Below are 20434 nucleotides of genomic sequence, written 5' to 3' on the forward strand. Positions count from 1 at the left end.
TTTAATTAAAGGATTTAGTGTGTATTAAAGAGAGCTATTTGATGCACTTAGAAAATGAAATAAGATCTGCTTCTTTATAATCGTGTTTAGCAGTTCAGACTATCATGGGAAATGGACTGGAGTGTAAATTTGCACTCCCCATGTGAAGCAAACCTACTTGTAGCACAAGTGGCTTCTAAGTCTCCATGATCTAAAACCACAAAATGAGAACAGAGATACTTGAACTGAGGTTACAGTAGGAAAGCACTTTTGTGTGAATCCCCAATTATCTTTTTGTAATGGCTTAGTACATGAAATGTATCCCATCTACATGTCAAAGCTTTCATTTTCTAGTACAAATTACACCCAGAACCTCAATACCAAGCTGTGTTCTCTCAGCCTTTCCTGTCAATGCCAGATAACAGATCTAGCAGTAACAATTCATCTGACAGTTTTGTGATGAACATGTGAGGCACAATTGGATACAGATAGCTCTGCCATCACTGCGCTATTGTGCCTGCAATTCTAACCATAAAATCCACCTTTTGTGGATTAAATAGGCATTTATGATTAAGTGTCTGGGCTACAGCTTTATTTGTGACTTCTTTCTTTTTTTCCATGTCTAAGGCTGACGATTAGTAAGTCTCAGGAAGGCACAAAATAATTTACTGTTATCACATAATGCACATTTACAAGAGAATATAAATTACTGAATTTGTTGTAGACTAGAGCAATGCGATATTTTTCACTTCCTTAAATTCAATTATCTTCAACTAGCCAAGTTTATCTTGATTGTACCCTGGATAAACCATCTGTGCATCTGATTGCCCATATACCTCCCTGAATTTTCACTCTAGATACCAACAAAAGATAACATTCATTTTCATCTCTGACATGGAAGCATTTTAAATTTTTATAAATATAGATTGAATGAAAAACTTGCCACTTCTCTATAAGGGTTTAAATCATCTTTTTTTCCATAATGAGAGTTCTAACAGGGAACATCACAAAGGGTCAATGTGTGGGAATTAATTGGCTGCTGTTTTTATTATGTGGCGTTGGTTAGCAGAGTGTCCTTACAACCAAAAAGACCTTAAGAACTGAACAACTCAGAAGGACCCACATACTTATCATAACTGGCTTTCTCCATGAAAAGAAACTTATAGTAAATTTTAAATTGTATCAAAGACAAAATCCAAAAAATATAAAAGGTGCTAAGGATAAGAATGCTTGCCAAGTGTGGGTCCAGGCATGATGCTGTTTGGCACCATCAAGGCCCCAGGCTGGGAAGCTGAGGAACTTGCCCTCTAAAAGAAACACAAAGTTCTCCCAGGAGATAAGCCCTCTGATGCCACTGGAGTAACTTCCAAAAGAAGAAAGCCCCATGAGGAAGGGACCTTGTCTATCTTGTTCTCTGCCAGAGTACATTACTGTACCCAGCTTTCTAAAATTATTATTTCTAACGCGTCTCTACATAGCTACTGATGTGTATCCCCCAAATGGTCTCCTACCACCCCAGCCCCTTCTTGGTCCTGGATGCTTCAGAGAGGTGTCACCTGGCAGAGGGCATCACCTGCCAGAGAAGAGCACCTCTAGGATGCTGCCTTATCATTATCAGTGTCAGCTCTGCTTAGCATGTAAGTGACACTGGTTGCTTATTCTAGAAATCCTTCCTGCACCCACTGTTCTGAGTATCTGCTTAGTAAGTTTCTCTGAGTAAACTGATGAATAAGGACCTATTTACTTTCCTTATTTTGTACTTTTCAGTTATGCATTTCCCTAGAAACACTACCTATTTGCTAGTTCAACCCAACATTATCTATATTTCCAATGCCATCCATCCAGAAAACCCTGACTGAGTACCTACTATGCGGCAGAAATCCTTCTGGGCCCTGGACTGACCCTCAAGGAGCCTGAGGGAGACAAAGATATGTTTGGACTTCTTCCCAAAAGCACAGATCCCCATAAATAATTTGCAAATAAGAGAGAAAATGAGATGCTAAAGACATTAAATGGCTCATAAGTGTGTTACTATTCTTCAGGCTCAACCTGACTTCTTTTTGGCTTTAGTCGTAAGGTCTAAAAGTTATTTTTATGACCAGGTATAGACATAAAAATAGGCGCAACCATAGGACAGGTCAGGTTACATAAGCTTGAGGAGACCTCTAAAAATACTTGTAGAATCCAAACCCAAAAGAACTTATACTCATTGCCTACCTATTATGTGCCAAGCACTGTGCTAAGACGTATGCACACAGCCTTTCATTCAGTGTCCAAAACATCCCATGAGCAAATTTTAGTCTTTACCTCATTTTATACGTGGCATAACTAAGTTGTAGGACCCTAAATAATTTGTCCAAATGTACATAGCTGGTAAGTGGCAAGGACATCTCCTCTCTTTATGCCTCGAGAGTTTGGGTGATAAGCATTGCACTATCTACCTTGTAAAGGTGTAAATCTAGTACACTAAGCTTCTCTGAAATTACACATTTTTATGCTAGAGTATCCAATATTTAAACTAGAGCAGTCCTTACACTTTTTTGGCCACTTTAATTTTCTTCCTAGCTTATGAATTGGTACAAGTTGCTATGGCAACACTCTCCAGCCTTTTCCTCCTGCTCTTCGTTCACTGTATTCTTCTCTCTGACTCCTTCACCCAGTCTGGTGTGGCTCCCATAAGTGACTGAACCCACCCTGGCAAAATGGCTAGGGTCTCTCTGGTCACATTTCAAGTGGACATGGATTTCCTTGTTGAACCTCCTCACTTCACCCACCTAGAGCCTTGCTTTTCCCCCTGTTCTTTTGATGCCCTTGACTACTGGTCTGATGCATATTATTGTGTACATATACTGACCATGCTTATCATCAGATCTTGACTCATAATCTATTATTTCTATATCTCTGAAAATGATCTCTCTCTCAACTTTCCTAAAGAATATAGATATGTCCCGCTTCTTTGACTCTGAGTATTCATGGACAAACCTCAGCGAGGATTGAGATATTCTTTCTTGTCTTTCCAATATCGAAAATACCTAAAGACTTTTTTTTTTAAATAAAATTAATTTTTTTATTTTTTACAATAAACTGCACATATTTAGAGTGTACTATTTGGTATCCCGATCTTCCAATTTATTCCCCCCCCAGCCCTTCCCGCTTTCCCCACTTGGTGTCCATATGTTTGTTCTCTACATCTGTGTCTCTTTCTGCCTTGCAAACCGGATAATTTGTACCATTTTTCTATAGTCCACATATATGTGTTAATATACAATATTTTTCTCTTTCTGACTCACTTCACTCTGTATGACAGGCTCTAGGCCCACCCGTGTCTCTAAAAATGTCCCAGTTTCATTTTTTTTTACAGCTGGGTAATATTCCATTGTATGTATGTACCACATCTTCTTTATCCATTCATCTGCTGATGGACATTTAGGTTGCTTCCATGTCCTGGCTATTGTAAATAGTGCTGCAATGAACATCGGAGTGCATGTGTCTTTTTGAATTGTGGTGTTCACTGGGTATATCCCCAGCAGTGGGATTGCTGGGTCATATGGTAACTCTATTTTTAGTTTTGCAAGGAACCTCCATACTGTTTTCCATAGTGGCTGTATCAATTTACATTCCCACCAGCAAAGCAAGAGCGTTCCTTTTTCTCCACTCCCTCTCCAGCATTTATTGTTTGTAGATTTTCTGATGATGCCCATTTTAACTGGTGTGAGGTGATACCTCATTGTCGTTTTGGTTTGCATTTCTCTAATAATTAGTGATGTTGAGCAGCTTTTCATGTGCCTCTTGGCCATATGTATGTCATCTTTGGAGAAATGCCTATTTAGGGCTTCTGCCCATTTTTTGATTGGGTTGTTTGTTTTTTTGATATTGAGCTGGATAAACTGTTTATATATTTTGGAGATTACTCCTTTGTCTGTTGATTCATTTGCAAATATTTTTTCCCATTCTGAGGGTTGTCTTTTGGTCTTGCTTATAGTTTCCTTTGCTGTGCAGAAGTTTTGAAGTTTCATTAGGTCCCACTTATTTATTTTTGTTTTTATTTCCATTATTCTAGGGGGTGGATCAAAAAAGATCTTGCTGTGATTTACGTCGAAGAGTGTTCTTCCTATGATTTCCTCCAGGAGTTTTATGGTGTCTGGCCTTACATTTAGGTCTTTAATCCATTTGGAGTTTATTTTTGTGTATGGTGTTAGGAAGTGTTCTAATTTCATTCTTTTCCATGTAGCTGTCCAGTTTTCCCAGCACCACTTATTGAAGAGGCTGCCTTTTCAACATCGTATATCCTTGCCTCCTTTGTCATAGATTAGTTGACCATAGTTTATCTCTGGGCTTTCTATCCTGTTCCATTGATCTATATTTCTGTTTTTGTACCAGTACCATACTGTCTTGATCACTGTAGCCTTGTAGTAGAGCCTGAAGTCAGGAAGCCTGATTCCACCAACTCCGTCTTTCCTTCTCAAGATTGCTTTGGCTATTCGGGATGTTTTGCGTTTCCATACAAATCGTAAAATATCTTGTTCTAGTTCTGTGAAAAATGCCATTGGTAATTTGATCAGGATTGCATTGAATCTGTAAATTGCTTTCGGTAATACAGTTATTTTCACAATGTTGATTCTTCCAGTCCAAGAACATGGTATGTCCCTCCATCTGTTTGTGTCTTCTTTGATTTCTTTTATTAGTGTCTTATAGTTTTCTGAGTACAGGTCTTTTACCTTCTTGGTTAGGTTTATTCCTAGGTATTTTATTCCTTTTGTTGCAATGGTGAATGGGATTGTTTCCTTAATTTCTCTTTCTGATCTTTCATTGTTGGTGTATAGAAATGCAAGAGATTTCTGTGTGTTCATTTTGTATCCTGCAACTTTACCAAATTCATTGATTAGCTTGAGTAGTTTTCTGGCGGCATCTTTAGGATTTTCTATGTATAGTATCATGTCATCTGCAAACAGTGACAGTTTTACTTCTTCTTTCCAATTTGGATTCCTTTTATTTCTTTTTCTTCTCTGATTGCTGTGGCTAAAACTTCCAAAACTATGTTGAATAGTAGTGGTGAGAGTGGACATCCTTGTCTTGTTCCTGATCTTAGAGGGAATGCTTTCAGTGTTTCACCATTGAGAATGATGTTTGCTGTGGGTTTGTCATATATGGCCTTTATTATGTTGAGGTAGGTTCCCTCTATGCCCACCTTCTGGAGAGTTTTTATCATAAATGGGTGTTGAATTTTGTCAAAAGCTTTTTCTGCATCTATGGAGATGATCATGTGGCTTTTATCCTTCACTTTGTTAATATGGTGTATCACATTGATTTATTTGCATATATTGAAGAATCTTTGCATTCCAGGGATAAACCCCACTTGATCATGGTGTGTGATCCTTTTAATGTGTTGTTGGATTCTGTTGGCTAGTATTTTGTTGAGGATTTTTGCATCTACATTCATCAGTGATATTGGCCTGTAGTTTTCTTTTTTTGTGGTATCTTTGTCTGGTTTTGGTATCAGGGTGATGGTGGCTTCATAAAATGAGTTTGGGAGTGTTCCTTCCTCTGCAATATTTTGGAAGAGTTTGAGAAGGATGGGTGTTAGCTCTTCTCTAAATGTTTGATAGAATTCACCTGTGAATCCATCTGGTCCTGGACTTTTGTTTGTTGGGAGATTTTTAATAACAGTTTCAATTTCATTACTTGTGATTGGTCTATTCATATTTTCTATGTCTTCCTGATTCAGTCTTGGAAGGTTATACCTTTCTAAGAATCTGTCCATTTCATCCAGGTTGTCCATTTTATTGGCATATAGTTGCTTGTAGTAATCTCTTATGGTGCTTTTTATTTCTGTGGTGTCTGTTGTAACTTCTCCTGTTTCCTTTCTAATTTTGTTGATTTGAGTCCTCTCCCTCTTTTTCTTGATGAGTCTTGCTAGAGGTTTATCAATTTTATTTATCTGCTCAAAGAACCAGCTTTTAGTTTTATTGATTTTTGCTATTGTTTTCTTTGTCTCTATTTCATTTATTTCTGCTCTGATCTTTATGATTTCTCTGCATCTACTCACTTTGGGTTTTATTTGCTCTTCTTTCTCTAGTTTCTTTAGGTGTAAGGTTAGATTGTTTATTTGGGATGTTTCTTGTTTCTTGAGGTAGGATTGTATTGCTATAAACTTCCCTCTTAGAACTGCTTTTGCTGCATCCCATAGGTTTTGGATCATTGTATTTTCATTGTCATTTGTCTCTAGATATTTTTTTGATTTCCTCTTTGATTTCTTCAGTGATCTGTTGGTTATTAGCGTATTGTTTAGCCTCCATGTGTTTGTGTTTTTTATAGTTTTTTTTCCTGTAATTGATTTCTAATCTCATAGCATTGTGGTCAGAAAAGATGTTTGATACAATTTCAGTTTTCTTGAATTTACCAAGGCTTGATTTATGACCCAAAATGTGATCTATCCTGGAGAATGTTCCATGTGCACTTGAGAAGAATATGTAATCTGCTGTTTTTGGATGTAATGTCCTATAGATATCTATTAAATCCAGTGATTTATTGTGTCATTTAAAGCTTGTGTTTCCTTGTTAATTTTCTGTCTGTATGATCTGTCCATTGGTGTAAGTGGGGTGTTAAAGTCCCCCACTATGATTGTGTTCCTGTCGATTTCCTCTTTCATAGTTGTTAGCATTTGCCTTACGTATTGAGGTGCTCCTATATTGGGTGCATATATATTTATAATTGTTATCTCTTCTTCTTGGATTGATCCCTCAATCCTTATGTAGTGTCCTTTCTTGTCTCTTGTAACATTTTTTATTTTAAAGTCTATTTTATCTGATATGAGTATCGCTACTCCTGCTTTCTTTTGATTTCCATTTGCATGGAATATTTTTTTCCATCCCCTGACTTTCAGTCTGTATGTGTCCCTAGGTCTGAAGTGGGTCTCTTGGAGACAGCATATATATGGGTCTTGGTTTTGTATCCATTCAGCCAGTCTGTGTCTTTTGGTTGGTGCATTTAGTCCATTTACATTCAAGGTATTCACCAATATGTATGTTCCTATTACCATTTTCTTAATTGTTTTGTTTTTGTTTCTGTAGGTCCTTTTCTTCTCTTATGTTTCCCGCTTAGAGAAATTCCTTTAGCATTTGTTGTAAGGCTGGTTTGGTGATGCTGAATTCTCTTAGCTGTTGCTTGTCTGTAAAGCTTTTGATTTCTCCATCGAACCTGAATGAGAGCCTTGCTGGGTAGAGTATTCTTGGTTGTAGGTTCTTCTCGGTCATCACTTTAAATATATCGTGCCACTTCCTTCTGGCTTGTAGAGTTTCTGCTGAGAAATCAGCTGTTAACCTGATGGGAGTTCCCTTGTATGTTATTTGTCATTTTTCCCTTGTTGCTTTTAATAACTTTTCTCTGTCTTTCATTTTTGTCAATTTGACTACTCTATGTCTTTGCATGTTTCTCCTTGGGTTTATCCTGCCTGGGACTCTCTGTGCTTCCTGCACTTGGGTAGCTATTTCCTTTCCCATGTTAGGAAAGTTTTCAACTATAATCTCTTCCAGTATTTTCTCAGGTCCTTTCTCTCTCTCTTCTCCTTCTGGGACCCCTATAATGCGAATGTTGGTGCATTTCACATTGTCCCAGAGGTCTCTTAGGCTGTCTTCAGTTCTTTTCATTCTTTTTTCTTTATTCTTTTCTGCATCAGTGATTATCACCATTCCATCTTCCAGGTCACTTATTCGTCCTTCTGCCCCAGTTAATCTGCTATTGGTTCCTTCTAGTGTGTTTTTCATTTCACTTATTGTGTTGCATATCTCTGTTTGTTTGTTCTTTAATTCTTCTAGGTCTTTGGTAAACTTTTCTTGCAACTTTTCGATCTTTGCATCCAATCTTTTTTCAAAGTCCTGGATCATCTTCACCATCATTATTCTGAATTCTTTTTCCAGAAGAGTGCCTATCTCCTCTTCATTTAGTTGTTTTTCTGGGGTTTTATCTTGTCCCTTCATCTGGTACAAAGTCTTTTGCCTTTTCATTTTCTCTGTCTTTCTGTGGCTGTGATTTTCAGTTCCACAAGATGAAATACTGCTGATACTGCTTGATTCTGCTGTCTGCCCTCTTGTGGAGGAAGCTGTCTAGGAGGCTCGTGGGTGCTTCCTGATGGGAGGGACTGATGGTGGGTTGGGCTGGGTGGGTGGAGCTCAGTAAAACTTTAATCCGATTTGGTGGGTGGAGCTCAGTGACACTTTAATCTGCTTGTCTGCCAATGGGTGGGGCTGTGTTCCCATCCTGCTGGTCATTTGGCCTGAGGCAACCCAGCACTGGAGCTTACAGGCTCTTTGGTGGAGCTAATGGTGGACTCTGGAAGGGCTCACGCCAATGAGCCCTTCTCAGAACCCCTGCTGCCAGTGCCCCTGTCTCCTCGGTGATCCACAGCTGCCCCCCACCTCTGCAGGCAATCCTCCAACACCAGCAGGTAGGTCTGGTTCAGTCTCCTATGGGGTCACTGCTCCTTCCCCCTGGGTCCTGGTGAGCACACTTTTTTGTGTGCCCTCCAAGAGTGGAGTCTCCGTTTTCCCCAGTCCTGTGGAGGTCCTGCAATCAAATCTCGCTGACTTTCAAAGTCTGATTCTCTGGGGATTCCTCCTCCTGTTGCTGGACCCCCAGGTTAGGAAGCCTGACGTGGGGCTCAGAACCCTCAGGACTTCTTCAGTATAACTGTTCCCCAGCTTGTGAGTCACCCACCCAGCATTTATAGGATTTGATTTTAATGCGATTGCGCCCCTCCTACCGTCTCATTGCGGCTTCTCCTTTGTCTCTGGATGTGCGGTGTCCTTTTTTGGTGAGTTCCAGTGTCTTTCTGTCAATGATTGTTCAGCAGTTAGTTGTAATTCCAGTGCTCTTGCAAGAGGGAGTGAGCGCACGTCCTCCTACTCCGCCATCTTGATTCTCTCCCTAAAGACTTTTTTTTTTTAAAACCACACTCACTTATAAGCCAAGATGGGACTATGTATCCTTCAGAGTACCTATCCTAGCCTTTTGCATGTAGTAAGTAACTAAATGAGTTAATAAATAAATGAATGGATAGTTTGCTAGTAGATGAATAGGCTAGAGAAGAGCTAGTATAGTGCATAGGTGAAGGAGATTCTAATTTAAGAGTTACCAGTTGTACTTCTTTCCTTCCTCAGATGCAAAGTATCTAAGAAATATTTGCTAATTAAGGTTACCAGCATTGGGAGACTGGGGTTGACATATATATGCTAATATATATAAAATAGATAACTAATAAAAAATTACCACCATTACTTGGAGTTACTTATTTGATTTACAATATTGTTGAAATATTAGCTACAATTTTTAAGACAACTACTATACATCAGACACAAACCTAGGTACACCTTATAATTCTCAATTAAATAGCCCCCAAAATACAAAAGATAAGTGGTAGTATCCCCTTTTTATGGGTATGAAAAGGTAGGTTAGGCAGGTTCAGAGAGGTTACATAACCTCTTAGGAAATAAGGAGAGATGGATTTGATCCAATGTCCATTTAATTCCAGAAGCAGGACTTCACTTTCTACTATACCACACTGCCTCATTATTGAGGGAGTCATAAAAATATTCCTCTTAAAATTTGCAGGTGTTTTTTGGCGGGGCTAATGACAGACTCTGGGGGGTCTCACGCCAATGAGCACTTCCCAGAATCCCATGCCGCCAGTGTCCCTGTCCCCGTGGTGGGTCACAGCTGCCTCCCACATCTGCAGGCAACTCTCCAACATCAGCAGAAAATGAGGATCGAAGGCTAACTGAAATGCTAGAATCAGGGAAGCAATCTAGAATAAGTGTTCATACAAGAGTGTATGTCAAAAAATAGAAAGTCAAATCACAATGGTTAGTTAGAACTGAGGAACATTATTTCAGAAAACAGAATAAAGCAAGGTGGGTGATCTTAGCTCATCCAAGAAACAAAGTCAGCTGTTTTCTATCCCAGACAAAAGTAATCAAAGAAGCTTCTCAGTCAAGTGTCCCTCTCTGGCTAACCCTGGCCACAATAGTGATAATTCCTCATCTTACCAGACCAGAGACATCCTGACTACCCTTCACAATGAAAATTGGTTTTACCAACTTCTGAATATCAAGTTCCATCTGTAAAGCTAACCCAAACCACTGAACAAAGAGATAAATAAAGATGTGAGATCAAAACTGAAAGTGGGGGGACTTCCCTAGTGGCGCAATGGTTAAGAATCCTCCTGCCAAGGCAGGGGACACGGGTTCGAGCCCTGGGCCAGGAAGATCCCACATGCCACAGAGCAACTAAGCCCATGCACCACAACTACTGAGCCTGTGCTCTACAGCCCATGAGCCACAACTACTGAGCCCGTGTGCCACAACTACTGAAACCCACGTGCCTAGAGCCCATGCTCTGAAAGAAGAGAAGCCACTGCAATGAGAAGGCCGCACACCTCAACAAAGAGTAGCCCCTGCTCACCACAACTAGAGAAAGCCTGCACGCAGCAACAAACACCCAACACAGCCAATAAATAAATAAATAAATAAATAAATATTTTAAAAAACTGAAAAAAAAATTTGCAAGCGTTTTCAGGAGATGAAGAATTAACATGTTGTCTTTAATCCGTTGCCATAGACTAGCTGACAAGACCATCAAATTATCTCCTAGCAGAAAGAACAAACTTATATAACTAGAACTCAGGATAGGTTAATTTTGAGGGGAGAAAAGGAAGTTTAAGAAGATTCATACAGGCATCTTCCTAGATTAACAGGGGGATGAGTCTGTAGTTCAATGCCCTACATGACCAAGGAGTAACATAAAGACACTAAATGACCAGAAGAGACAGAGAACCAGAGGCCAAAAGAAGAACTAATAGAGAATAGGGTGGGAGAGAAGGGATGGGTGTTGAAAACAAGATTTTCTGCTTCACAAGGGAGAAGAGGTAATTTCCCAGTCTTATTCTTTTCCCCATCTCTGGCTCTAATTATAGCGATGGTGCTATTACTACAAAAAAGAAAAGGGTGGGGCAGGATAAGAGAAGTAGTAGAGATTTCACATTGAAATAACATCACCACTTAAAGTTATCTGATGATGGATGAGGGCAACATAAATTCAAGACAAGCCACGGATTTACTTTAAAAACTAAAAGCATGCCCAGTTTGAATTAGGAGATAAAGGGAATGTAACCATCCATAGGCATTAAAAAGTAAGATTATTTGGTGGTCAATAAGACTTTTAGATTTGAGTCCATTGATAGAAAAAATTTAAATGGAAATGACAGTCAGGTGCAAAAGTAGGCTCTAGACTAAGGGCCATATTCCTACTTCAGGTCCAAGGATCAGCATGAAGAGCCATCTAAGCATAAGGGCTGGTATGTCTTTAGCTGAAGCACTTATTGCAAAAGGGAGTTCTTGGCCTCTCTTTTTATCTGCTTACAGAAAACATCCTTAAGGAAGAACATTTCCACCTTAGGTGGTTAGAGAAGCTTAACAAGTTTAAACATGCAACTTTCTCTGATATGAACTTAGGAATGTGCCCCAAAGTTGCTCTCAGGGAGTGGTCTTTCCATACTTGTAAAAATCTTGCTCTTCTTTTTGATTATTCTCTCAAACTATGTCCACGCATGAATAAAAGTCCTTTTAATTGTAGACACAGATAACCACTCAAATCAGGGCTGACAAATGCTATCACTCCAGCCGAATGCCCTCGGATCCTTTTGGCCATTTCTGTGCCCTATTTGTGCTGGCTTTGTTGGTCTGTTGCTTTCTGTGGCCTCATCAATGATTGTTCTTTCAAGGACTCTCTCCGGCTACTGAGCTGTACTCTCGGGGAGCTGGACGTGCTGGGAGTTTACATCCCCTCTGAGCCCCGAGCCAATGACTGAAGGTGTGGGGCAATGAACGTCCAGCTTCCGGGTCTCAGGTCAAGAGAGTTCTGAGGCTGAAGCTTCCGTCCACTACCTGAAATCACTTCCTCTCCTCTTACAGTGCTTCCTCCACTTCCTTTCAGCTTCTCTTGGGAGTACTTCCTGAGTCAATTACTTGCACATGAATCCTCACCTCAGCGTCAGCCTCCAGGGAACCTGACCTGATACCAGCCCAAATAAAAAATGGCCAAAGTGACTTGGGTAACACTGCAAGAGGCAATCACAGACACACACACAAAGCACAGCACCGTTTTGGGAACTGGAGCTCAAGAGCATTTGGGTCCTAGTGCTTCTCTCCCCACTGCACCTCCATGCCACTCACACGTTTGGTACCGTGTGTGTGTGTGTGTGTGTGTGTGTGTGTGTGTGTGTGTGTGTTTCTCTCAGCATCTTCCCCAGTCCCTCACTTCAGGCAGCCTTCCCAAACTTCAGGCAGCCACGACCAAGGACACAGGTCAGAAGTATAAGACTGTTCACCTAGGCATACCCTTTCATCAGAGTATATGCACACGTGGGTGTGCATGTGCACACATGCGTGTGCACACACACACATACAACCTGTTTAAGTTGTAAAGTGCACAACTGAATTAAGCTGAAGGGGAGCAGAAAAAAGTTAGATTTATAAAATACAGATACATTGACATATTACTGTAAATATTTTATATGTGAAAATATACTAGTGACTATATAATATGGAAAATGTTCATAAGAACAAACATTAGAACAATTAACTAGTTTTACTAGCCTTTCATATAGGTATAGCTACCTTGTATTCTAGAATAGATGAATGAGAAATAGTATGTCTTGTTTAAAAAAGTATTTGTGTGAAGGGGAAGTGAGTAAGAGGGTTAATGTGGATTGGGGCTTTCTCTTTCCACCTTAAAGGGTATAAGTGAATACTCACATATTTCCTGGGACTGTCTTATGTTTTATGAGGTAGGCAATTATTGAGGAAATTCAGAACGCTGCCTCCAAATCCTTCCCTGTTCTCTTCTTCCAGAAGATGTGACACACTGACCAATAGTCACATCTACCCTATGATCATGGTTTTCAAACATTTTTGGCCCACAGTAACATCACAATCCAATATATGCCCACACATGCACATGTAAACAAAACACGTAAACACAATCAAAACAAACATTTTGTGAAATAATACTTATTCTTCCTACCTCTGATGCACTCTGTTTTCCATTGTTTTGTTATAACTGAATCTATTTCATTTTTAAAAATGCTAGCGGCAAGCAACTAAATTGATTTCAGGGCCCATTAATGGGTTGCAACTAGTGCCTTGGGACATTAAGGGCCTGCATCTAAATGCTAATATTACTAGAAGCATTGCCCCTATAAATCATTATCACCCACTAACACCTTGCTGTGCATCAGTTCATTGTTCATGTAAGAAATGTGCTTTGAACACCTGCTCCATACAGGTCTTTTTGCTAAGAGCCAAGAAAGACACAAGCATAAAAAAGCACCCTACATCACCTTTAAAAGCTCACTAGCAGGATCCTTAGTTGCAAGCAGCAGGAGTCTATTCTGACTGATATGACATATATCAATAGGAGCTATATACTATGTATAGTATATACTTAAAACATATCGAGTTTTATAGTTGTAGAAGATAGATAGATAGATAGATAGATAGATAGATAGATAGACAGACAGATCGATACCTAGATAGTAGCTTTCCCAGGACCACCAGGAAAGAGGGAGAACCACATAGAAAGTTGCATGGCCCAAGCTGTAATCATAGTCACATCCCAGCAGTGGTTCACAGCTGTCCCTGTTGGCACTCCAAATTGCATTGTATATGCCAGCACCCCAAGTCAGCCCTTGACCCCAGTCGCTATCTCTGGCTATCACTGCCATGTTGCCCTGGGACAGTCCATGCATGTGGTGGCCACAATGGCCCTCCGCAGTCCCAGATAGAATCTCCTATTATTGCTTCTCTGAGGCATCAGCTCTTGAATAACAGTCTGCAGTGATTGTATCTGATTGTTTCAACTTGGGCCTTGTGCCTTTGCATGGTAACTTACAGCTGAGATTCTAGAGTCAGATTCCTTGGGGTCAAAGGTTGGCTTGTCCAATTACTTGATGTGTGACCATGAGCAAATTACTTTCTGTCTGTGTGCTCCAGTTTCCTCAATTGTATCAATTTGATAATAGGAGTACCTATTTCACAGGTATTAATGTAGGTTAGTAGATTTAAGATTGTTATAGTTGGGTTATTTATGATGACAGCTGTTATTGAGGATTACATGAGTTACTACTTGTCAAGCACTTAGAAGTGATATCTGTTACTAGGAGGGATTGGGAAAGGGAATCTGAAACTTTCCGATTTTATCATGGGAGATGGGCTCAGCCTCCAATCAAGACTCAAAAGATGGGGAAATTCCCAAACCACATGATGGGCAGTCAGAGAAGAATGGCCACTAAGCTAGTAGAAACATTTAAAAGGTAAGTCAAATGATTAGATACCTGCTCTTGGAGGTCAGGACTTTGAAGGAATGAAACCCAGAATGGAACGGAGAGCAGGGACTGTGAAAAGGTCTGGAGCTATGGGGGACTTGGACTGGGGAAGCTTGGCTGCCAGAAATCTCTGTGAGGAAAACTTCAGGGGAAAGGCAGAGTGGAGAGGGGAGAAGGCATGAATGCCAGACACTTCCTCACTTGACAATTTTGTGATGGACTACTCTAAGATTCCCCACCCTGAGATAATATGACATTCTAGGGCAGCAGTCTTCAAATACTTTTGCCCAAATAACCCCTAAAAGAATTTTGCAAACAATCTACATCCCACAGGTTTTTAAGTTAACATCTAGAATTTTTATCATAAATTTAAATAGTTGAAAATTTTGTGATTTCTGGCATATAATATACATGCTTTAAATATATTCCTCAAAATTTTGAAGTTTCAGATTTAGCTTTTTTAAGTTATAGAAATTGTCTGCCCTTAAAAGGAAAATGGTAAATAAAGATTTCAGTTTCAAATCACTTGGGCAAAACAGACAATTTTTTGTCAGAAAAAGATGTCTGACTTTATATTTGAAGTGAAATGCATGTGTTAATCTGTGTTCTTGGGTTAACCATCCGATTCTGAATTCCAGTCCTAAAAGAGATGCAGAAGGCATGGAGCTTTGCCTTGAGTCTGGGGCCTGTAGCAAACAATGTGTTTCTCCTTTAAGATCTTTCCACTAGAAGCTTCTTTTTATTTTCCTCACACAGTGCTCCCTTATGAGCTGTGAACTCTCAAATTCTCCCTTTGGCACCTTGACAGTTATGTCCTGAGCAAGGCATCATGGTCCAGTTTAGGATGGGTGAAGCAGGAAGGAGGCAACTGTAAAAGGGAGAGAGAACGCACAGACCACAGACTGATTCTCAGGTGGCTAGTTTAGGAAAGAACATATTTAGAAGTTAAAGAACGGATGTTTATTCCTTAAAATGCACCCAGCTTACACTTTCCCTAAGAAATCTCACTTCAGTGTGTGTTCCAGTTAAAAACAAACAAACAAACAAACAAAACTTACTCTAGAGCAATATCTAATGCAGAACTCTTTGTCATTATATGCATATTTTCCATGATAGATAGATGATAGATAGATAGACAGACAGACAGATAGATAGATCTAGATGTTCTGTATCTAGAGTTTGAGGCAATCAGAGCCAATATGGTAGAGTGGGTAACACTCTTCTCCCCATCCTCTCCACAACAAAAGGAAAAGGAACATTGAGCAAATGGTGCTAATATTTTAGATTACACATTTATTTCCGTCTCTGCCAGCAGCTTAACTTCTTAGGGGGCCCTACAATGCCTTTAGTTACAAATTATTGCAATTAATTGTGAAGTGATATGAATATTTTATAAAGTGCTATGCTACTTAGAGCAAATATAGAATCCAAAGGGGGCAAACAGTAGGATACTAAGGAATTTTGCCAACGCATTTTAAAGGGGAGAGCCAGTCGGTTGGGAAGTCACTGAGTCCTTAGTCCCCCACACACTCAAGAGGTCAGCCTCAGAGTCTCTGGAGCCAACACCAGCAACCACCTCTGCAGAAGTCTGGTCTCCAGCAAGGGACTTTCCTCACCACATCTAAGGAGCTTGAGCTGGGCACAAATATTTAGACACTCTTAAGTTAGATTTCCCAATCACTTTCAGATTGATTTTAAATAGAAATCTTCCTTTCTTTTTTTTAACATGTGTATGACTGACACAGCATTCTGTAGGAAATGAGAAATCTGCACACCAATCTTTACATGTTTTCAGGTCAGGCAAAATCTTCAAGGAATTAATTATGTGTCTCAGAACTCCTGTTACTCAATTTGTCAAGGCATTTCCTGTGTACCAAACAGAGTTTTCCACTCCCAGTCATTCACTTGTCCCCTCAATGATGGGGAAACGGAAGCCCTCAGAGAAACTCTGAGCTAAAAAAGTGAAAGAAAAAAAAGAAAGAAAGGCAGAGAGAAAGAGAAAGGGAAAAAAAAAAAAAACCTATTAAAGGCAAAACATCTAACCAAATTCCTTTGGACCTAAGCAAGTTTAGCCTTCCTCCCAAGAGAAGCAGATTATTTCTGCTTTTTCCTCTTTCTTCTGTTCCCCTGAATTGTCTTGAGGCAATTGTCTAGCAATTGTAAAAACTCCATGAAATGACTAAAACAGAGCACAGATGAGACATGACAAACTACTGTGGAGATGCACTTTGGGTGAGCAACGCTGAAATCACCCTGAATAGCTCTGCAGGTCTCAGGAGCATAGAAAGGCAAGAGCATCAAGGCCTGTGGCCCTCGATGGCCTGCCTTATGCTCTGACTGAGCAAGAGCACTGGAGGGAGCGTGTGAAACAGGGGAAACAAAATGTAAGACAACCAATGCAATACTAGACCATTTAATACACAGCTCAAAACTTCCCTTCAGAGGTTAGATTCCCCTAAGTGTTACCGAGCAGGGTTCTTGGCCTCTTTAATCAATAGAAATTGATCAGAGGCCAGACAAGAAATTCAGGCAAGGCTTTATTGGGGCCCCTGCTGCAGCAGAGGGGAGGGAGAACAAACAACAGGTTCCCTTGCTTGCTCACTCCTTGAGGAGGGGTGAGCTTGTTCCTTATATGGGGTGAGGGTAGGGGTCTGTCCAGGGGTCCGGCCAGAGGCGTGGCTTAGCGGTTTGCCCACCCCTTAGGTGCTGTTGTGTGCAGGGGGCATGCTCAGTACTCTGCTTTTGCTCGGGGGGGCTCTTCAAAAGTGGCAGTTGGTTTTTTTGGTCTCTTTGTATCTTTTGTCCAGAATTTGCCCCAACTGCATATGAAAGTAGTTATTTTTAGTCCCATAGTTTCTTTGTGTTTTGTTGCTTGAGAATAGAGGTGTGTCCAGGTGCAAGCATTGCAGCACTGCAGCAAAGGGCCCCAGGTCCCAGCCTGTCTCATAAGGATAAATTACAAATTTACTATATCTGTTACTAACACCAAATGAGAAGAAACAGTCTCCTATACCCCACTCCCAATGAGTGGTGACTTAAGTTTAATCTCCAACCCCTCTCTTCCACCAACACTGAATATTAATAATGTATTTTGAGATTGCATGTTCTGAATTTTTTACACCTTTTAACTAGAATCAGTATTATATTAAGAGAGACCAAGGGGCTGCCTGGACTTAATCTTCTGTCAAAAGTGTAAGCCTTTATATTCTACAGAAGAGGTGATGTTGCCCTGTTCATATGGCATGGTGATGAGAAGACCATCATGGAAGGAGGTCAAGGATCCAAAGCTAACTACCTGTCTATTGCCAACCCAGCAGCTGTTTCCCTCTCCTCCTTGCAAAGGGAACTCTAATTTGTATCAGTGTCCACCTCAGGACAAGCGTCCTGACCCCCAGCTCAGGAATACATCCTGATCTATGTAAGTCACTCATGGCAATCCCACTCTTGTTGTCTGTGATTAGTTTAGAGGATGTGATACAGTTCTGGTCAGGGAGTCACAACAGGAAACCATTGAGGGCTTCCAGGAAAGGTTTTCTTACTCAAAAATTATGTCACAAAGACGACACAAACCATTTTTCCTGCTGGATATTGTGATGGGACATGGTAGCTGGTACTTGTACAGTCATTTGGCAACTATGTGGGGAGCTAACTGGAGCACAAAGCCAAGGCACCAAGCATGACAGAACAGAAGGTGGAAAGAATTCAGATCCTTGACAATATCACAAAGATGCTGGACTAAATAATTCAGGCACTGCCCTATCTTGCCCCTTCTCATGTCCTTATTATTTCAAGCTTCTGTAGTGGTTTTAAAATATGCCACAATTCTCTGATCCTCTTCCTTAAAAGAGATGAAACCTAAATCTCCCTGTTTGAGTATGAGTTAGACTTAGTGACTCATTTCTAACAACAGCATAAGGCAGAAGTGATAGTATACAACTTCAGAGACTAAGTCTTGAAAGGTGCCAAGGCTTTCTCTTCACTCTCTCTCTCGGATCACTCATAGTAGGTGAAGCTAGCTGTCATGTCACGAGGATACCCAAGCAGCCTAAGGAGGGGCCCACGTGGTGAGGAACTGAGGTCACCTGCCAACAGACATGTAGGTGAGTCATATTAGAAGCAGATCTTTCAGGCCCAGTCAGGCCTTAAGATGACTGCAGTCTCTGCATACATCCTGACTGCAACTTCATAAGAGACTCTTAGTCAGAACAATCCCACTAAGCCACTCCAGAAGTGCTGACTCATGGAAACTGTGAGATAATATTATTCTTGTTCTAATGCACTACTTTGTTGGAAAAATTGTTATGAAAGAGTAGATAACAGGGACTTCCCTGGTGGTCCAGTAGTAAAGAATCCACCTTCCAATGCAGGGGACGCAGGTTCGATCCCTGGTCAGGGAATTAAGATCCCACAGGCCTCGGGGCAACTAAGCCTGTGTGTCACAACTATTGAGCTTGCCCACCTCAACTAGAGAGCCTGTGTGCTGCAAACTACAGAGCCCACACGCTTTGGAACCCGCACACCAAAACTAGAGAGAATCCCGCATGCCACAACGAAATATCCCGCATGCCTCAACAAAGATCCCACATGCAGCAACTAAGACCCAACACAGCCAAAAATAAATTAATTAATTAATTAATTAATCTGAAAAAGATTTGATAAAAAGACACTTTTAAAAATTTGGTCTAACCTTTTCAGACAAAAATACATTAATTGATAAAATGTTCTAAAAGATTACATCCCAAAGCCAGAGAATTACAGGGCCCTCCAGGGGTCCTTTGGTTCATTTTCCTCTTTCTTTTCTTTCTTTTTTTTTTTTTTAACTCTTTGAACCTCTAACTTAGTTGCTGCTGTTGTTGTTTTTATTGGCTGTGTTGGGTCTTTGTGCTGCAGGCAGGCTTTCTCCAGTTGCTGTGAGCGGGGGCTACTCTTCATTGCCGTACATAGTCTTCTCATTGCGGTGGCTTCTCTTGTTGCAGGACACAGACTCTAGTGGGCTTCAGTAGTTGCAGCATGTGGGCTCAGTAGTTGTGGCACACGGCCTTAGTTGCTCCGAGGCATGTGGGATCATGCTGGACCAGGGCTCGAACCCATGTCCCCTGCATTGGCAGGTGGATTCTTAACCACTGCACCACCAGGGAAGTCCCTATTTTCCTTTTTCTTTAAAATAGCATATAATGCTCTCTGAGACAAATAGATGTCTTTCTCGTAAGGCCTCTCCAAAAAAGGAGATAACAGTTGTTCTAGGGCTTTACTTTCACGACCACCTGGTGAGAGCTCAAAATCCTCTGATTATGATTAAACCAATTAAAATCTTTAGAATTCAGTAGTGTTTCCCAAAATTTCTTACAGGGAAAGTATCCTGAGTAATATTAACAGATTCTACCAAAAAAAGAGGGGAGAGGTAGAGATTTAAAACATACACATAGCATATTGAAGACTTTGGAGAAGTCTTTCTGCAAAGAAATCTGCTTAACTTTTGTTCAACTCAGAATTTTGCAAATTTAGGATGGCTATAGACAGTCCTCTGATGTTCCTTTCTCCCAACAAAAATACCTGTGATAATTTCTTGGGACATAAATGTTCTATAGGACACAGAGAAACATGAGTGTGGATGAGAAAGAGTTCATCACAATACACTGAATGAATGTATTAACATGAATGATCAAAACAATTCAACACTATACTCAAAATACCATAGCCATCCTACAGAGATACAGTCACATCCATTATCTGAGTAATTCAAAGAATCTAAGTTTAGACTCAGATTTCAAGCCAGAAATGGTATAAAAATTAGCAATGTGCAATGTGCAAAATAAGACTCATGCACATTTACTCAAAAAGATTAGCATTTTTCCCCAAAAATCCAAACTTTCAGATTAGTTTCTTCTTTTCCATTAAACAATAAAATTTTTTCTCCCTCCTTTAAAATTTTTTATTTTAGTATTTCAGGAAACTTTTTCCTCTTGAATATTTGGCAAAGGAAAAGAATTTCTTACAGAGATTGCCAAAATATTGATATCTGGTATATAAAACCCCAATTCGCATGCCAATGTCTGCTAAAACGTCAAATAATTCACTAAC

At 40.2% G+C, this 20434-nt stretch overlaps 1 protein-coding gene and 1 long non-coding RNA gene across 2 annotated transcripts in view; one reads left to right on the top strand and one right to left on the bottom strand.

Annotated features, from left to right (window-relative positions):
• Positions 1-20434, bottom strand: part of LOC130854543 (uncharacterized) — a 245939-nt gene that overhangs the window by 59343 nt on the left and 166162 nt on the right. The gene's annotated exons all lie outside the window — the stretch shown is intronic.
• The window catches only part of LOC130854614 (uncharacterized), a 28729-nt gene continuing 16584 nt past the window's right edge, over positions 8290-20434 (top strand). Inside the window, exon 1 of the long non-coding RNA XR_009054072.1 lies at positions 8290-8422. This is a non-coding gene — a long non-coding RNA (uncharacterized LOC130854614). The remainder of the gene's footprint in view (positions 8423-20434) is intronic.

This window comes from Hippopotamus amphibius, chromosome 1 (assembly GCF_030028045.1).
Source record: "Hippopotamus amphibius kiboko isolate mHipAmp2 chromosome 1, mHipAmp2.hap2, whole genome shotgun sequence".
Classification (NCBI taxonomy): Eukaryota; Metazoa; Chordata; class Mammalia; order Artiodactyla; family Hippopotamidae; genus Hippopotamus; species Hippopotamus amphibius.